Here is a 4812-nt window from a genome sequence, read left to right as displayed (position 1 = left end):
GAGTTGTGACATATGCTGCTAGCTTCTCAGAGACGTGCTTCAGCTTCCACCAGGACTTAGCATTCACAGCTATAAGAGCTCAGGAGGGACATTCAGCAGGGCCCAGAACTCCTGTGTGTCAGTTCATTCCAGGATCAGGGTGATGATGCCAGGCAGGGACCTAGGAGGTTCCTTGCCCAGGACTTGAGTCTGTGTGTGTGTGTGTGTGTGTGTGTGTGTCTGTCTGTCTGTCTCTGTCTCTGTCTCTGTCTCTGTCTCTGTCTCTGTCTCTCTGTCTCTGTGTCTCTCCCCACTTTCTCCCCCCGCCCCTTTCTGGGGAAGCCTGGGTTTTTGCTTGCTTCTCTGCTTGGCCTCGGGATGCAGAAGCCCTGTAAGTCTTTTCCTCACCCCCTCCCTAGGCAAAGGGAGACAAATCTCATAGTTCAGGCCAGCAGGAATCCTGGGCCCTTGGTATTTTCAGAGCTTAAAATTGAAGCCCGTGGTTTGTTTTCTCAGTACTTACTTAGACTCCAGTCTTCACAGAGCAGCCTTCTTCCTGCCCACCAGGAAAGACCTGGCCAGTGGTTTGGAAGCTGATGCTGTGTTCCAAGCAGGAGGGGTGGGGCCTGGAGTATTTTTACATATAGGATACTGTGGAAAACAAAATGCTTGGGTTAGAGCCAGTGTAGAATAAGTCAGTTGGAAGAGGAAGAGGGCAGGGGAGTTTCTAGACTCTCTCAGTTGCTCTGAGCAGGAGCCCTCCATTGTGGGGCTGGTGTGGGGCTGGGGAACCAGCACCCCAGAGCCTGTCTTCAGAGGGCAAGTGAGAGCTGTATACTGTGGGTTCAAAGCGGGGTGAGTCAGGATTGAGTGGCTCACTCTATCTGGCTGTGGTAATTTCTAGGCTAACTTCAGGTCTTTTTTGTTTTGTTTTGTTTGTTTGTTTTCAAGACAGGGTTTTTCTGTATAGTCCTGGCTGTCCTGGAACTCACTCTGTAGGCCAGGCTGGCCTCAAACTCAGAAATCCGCCTGCCCCTACCTCCCAAATGCTGGGATTAAAGGTGTGTGCCAAGTGCTGGGATTAAAGGTGTGTGTCACCACCGCCCGGCTGCTTCAGGACTTCTAACTAAAACCCTGCCATACACAATACATTTTAGACCGGATAGAACTTTAAAGAACCTTTAACAAGAGTGTTAGGAACAGTGCAAAGAAATAGGACAACTGGATTTAGGTTGAAAGCTTTTGAAACATAAGATGGCTACTTGTCCAGTCTCAGCTTGGCTTTCATGCAGGCACAAGTCTTGATTCCAGAGTGAAGATGAGGCCCAGCGTAAGTGTGCGTGGGTGATGTAACACATTAGTTTGCGTCACATTCTGAGCTTAATAATTGTTTTTATTATTTTACTGGGCAGAGGTTTTGATGATGGTGATTGTGGTGGTGGTGGTGGTGGTGACGATGGTGCTCATGTGCTCTGAGGAGGAGCACTTTTGACTTAAAGGGTGGACATTTATAACCAACCTAAGCCCCATCTAGCCCCAGTGTTTCTGGCTAGCTGACCTCCAATGACCTTGGGAGGACCAGCTCCTCCCAAGAAGGGGTGAAAAGAGCGTGCCTGCTAATGACCTTCCATATCCATGTACTCTGGAACATTCCTTCATGTCTTGTATGCCAGCCATAAAACACCACTTCTGTTGGGTTGTTCTATATCCCTTCATATATCCACGGAACCACTTGTGACTTCCAATCAATGGAGACTAGGTAAGACCTACTTAAATATCCCAGGATGCTGATGTAACCGTGGGCTTTTCCACCCGTGCCCCAGTTCCCAAAATAATGACTCTGGGACTTAATTATATACAAATAAATGCCTAGGCCATAAATTTGGGCTTGTGTCCCGACTAGGTCCTAACATAATAACCCGTTTATTCTATTTTGAGTGTCATATGGCTGGTTACCGCTTATCAGTTTCAAGCATCTGACTCCCCAAGGTTCAGGGTGAATCTCTTCCCGTGCCTGACTTTATTTCAGAATTCCTTTCCCTCTACCGATAATCCCACCTCCTAGTTTCTGCCTCAGCTCATTGGCCAATCAGCTTTTTATTGACAGGCAATGCTTCTATACAGTACACAGGAGATTCTCTCCACCCCCTAAATTAGATAACAACCACTGCCAACATCCACGAGGTCTTTATGCCTCGCCCACTTCATCCTGCTCCCATTGGAGGGAACACAACTCTTTGGAGAACAAAGGGAGTGTAATCAAATTTCATTCGGTAGCTAGAGTAGAGTCGGTACTCTTCAGGGCTGGAGGAGTGTGCAGAGCGAGCAGTGCCGGGTCACACTGAGGGTCTGGCTGAAAGCTGAAGTTGAAGTAGAACTACTATGTCCTAGACTCCATAGCTGGCTTTGGTACATTTCTGTGCAATAGTTTACATGTCCATTTCTTCTTAAATTAAAAAAAAATCATTTATGGGTGTGTGTCAGTCATGTGCGTGTGTAGGGGGTGTGACTGTGGAGGCCAGAGATAGTGTCCAATATCCTGGAACTGGGGATATAGGTTGTTATGAAGAAGACAGGGTTGGATACCCTGGAACTGGAGTTACAGGTGGTTCTGAGCCATCCTCCGTGTGTGCTAGGAACTGAAGTACTGAAGTACATGATTCTCTAGAAGAACAGCAAGTCTCCCCAACCCCTGAGCCAGCCTTGTTCCTTTTTGGTTTTATTCCTGCCATTCACTTGTTTCTATGACCTGCAGTCTCGTGATGTCTGCTAAATCCACATAAAGCATAGAGATACGAAGACAGTTGATTCCAGCTCGTGAGGGTTCCCTGTTCCCCTCCTCCTCTTCGGCTTCCTATTGCTTCTTCCTGCTTCAGACATTTCATTACCACCACCAGGAAGTATACAGCTGGGGCAAACCATGCTCACTGTTAGTCTTTTGTGTCAACCAACTTATGCTATAGCCCTGCTGGGGTTGTACTTACGGCTTGGAGATTACATTTTTTGCCTCTGTGTTCCATCAAATCTGAGAACCTACGTAAGAGTGTCACCTAAGTTCTCTTCAGCATTGGTTTTGTGTGCTGAGTGATAGGTCATCTTTTATCTAAGACCCATCCTTGAACAAATTCTGTAACTGATGAATATGAAAACCAAAGTCTACTGGTTGTATTCCATTAAATAAATTAATGCATGCATATGAAGATGCTACCTGGTCCAGAGTTAAACACTCACTAAGTACTTTGTTTGTTTGTTTGGTTGGTTTGGTTTGGTTTTTGAGACAGGGCTTCTCTGTGTAATAGCCCCAGCTGTCCTGAAACATGCTTTATAGACCAGGCTGGCCTCAAACTCTCAGAGATTCACTTGCCTCTGCCTGCTGAGTGCTGGGATCAAAGGTGTGTACTACCATGCCTGGCCCTAAGTGCTTATTGATATTGTAAGATACTGCTTAATAAAATAAGCCAGACATGCTAGTTATGCATTAACTAGTATTCTATTGCTGTGAAGAGACACCATGACCCTAGTAACTCTTACAAAAGAATTCATTTACTTGGGGTTTATTTGCAGTTTCAGAGGGTGAGTCCATTTTCATCATGGCAGGGAGCCTGGCGGCACACAGGCAGACCTGGTGCTGGAGATCCACAGGCAGCAGGAAGACAGAGACTCTGGGCTTAGAATGGGCTTTTTGAAACCTCAAGTCTACTGACCGTGACTAGCTTCCTCCAACAAGGCCACACTTCCTAATCCTTTCAAAGAGTTCCATGCCCTGGAGACCAAATATTCAGATCTGCGCCTTCTGAAGCCGCTCTCACTCAGACCACCACAGTTTAGTAATAATTAAGTCTTCAAAAATTATCATGCTTTCTCTCATATGTGGAATCTAGATTTGATGAGTGTGTGTGTGTGTGTGTGTGTGTGTGCGCGTGTGATGAAAATAAAAGGGGGGTTGTTTGGGAGGAGGGAGAAGGGAACAAGAGAAGGAAATAGGAGTAGGGACGAATGTTACATTTTTTCCTCATCCACAGAATCTTTATTTATATGGATGGGGTTTACTGGGGATTGACCCCAGGGTCTCCTTGAACATGCCAGGCAAATACTCTACCAACTGAGCTATATCCTCAGGCCTAGAATTTTTTTTAATGTGTTATGCTCATGTAGTGTGTGTTTGTGCATTTGTATGTGTGTGTGTTCATGTGTATGTGTGTGTTTATGTGTGTGTGTGTTTATGTGCATGCATGTGTTTATGGGTATGTATGTGTGTGTGTATATATGAATGATGAAAATATAAGTGGAACTTCGGGAGGAGGAAGGGACTGTGGGAAGGAGAACAATTGTGAACAAAGTATAATTATGCACATCTATAAAAGTGTCCTAATTAAACCATTATTTTGTATGCTAATTTTAAATTTTAATTGAAAAAAGCTTCCAGACCTAGGCAGAGTGGCCATACCTTTAACCCTAAAAACACTCAGGAGAACTCCTGTGAATCTGAGGCCATTCTGGGCTATATAGGAAGTTCTAAGACAACCTATACTACAGAGTGAGATCCTGTCTCAAACAAAAACAAACAAAAGGCTTTAAGGCAAAACAATTTTTTTTTGCTTGAAAAATATTACCATAATAAGTTTCAGTTGTTTTTGTTACCTTGACAATCAAGAATCGACAAATGGGACCTCATAAAGTTGCAAAGCTTCTGCAAGGCAAAAGACACCGTCAATAAGACAAAAAGACCACCAACAGATTGGGAAGGGATCTTTACCTATCCTAAATCAGATAGGGGACTAATATCCAATATATATAAAGAACTCAAGAAGGTGGACTCCAGAAAATCAAATA

The 4812-nt window shown here is 44.7% G+C and overlaps 1 long non-coding RNA gene across 1 annotated transcript in view; it reads right to left on the bottom strand.

Moving 5' to 3' along the window:
- Positions 1 to 573: 573 nt before the first annotated feature.
- The window catches only part of LOC110303984, a 46895-nt gene continuing 42656 nt past the window's right edge, over positions 574 to 4812 (bottom strand). Inside the window, exon 3 of the long non-coding RNA XR_002378988.1 lies at positions 574 to 630. This is a non-coding gene — a long non-coding RNA (uncharacterized LOC110303984). The remainder of the gene's footprint in view (positions 631 to 4812) is intronic.

The sequence above is a fragment of the Mus caroli genome, chromosome 10 (assembly GCF_900094665.2).
Source record: "Mus caroli chromosome 10, CAROLI_EIJ_v1.1, whole genome shotgun sequence".
NCBI classification, from domain to species: Eukaryota; Metazoa; Chordata; class Mammalia; order Rodentia; family Muridae; genus Mus; species Mus caroli.
The sequence above is the reverse complement of the archived record's forward strand: the minus strand, read 5'-3'. Positions and strand labels throughout refer to the sequence as shown.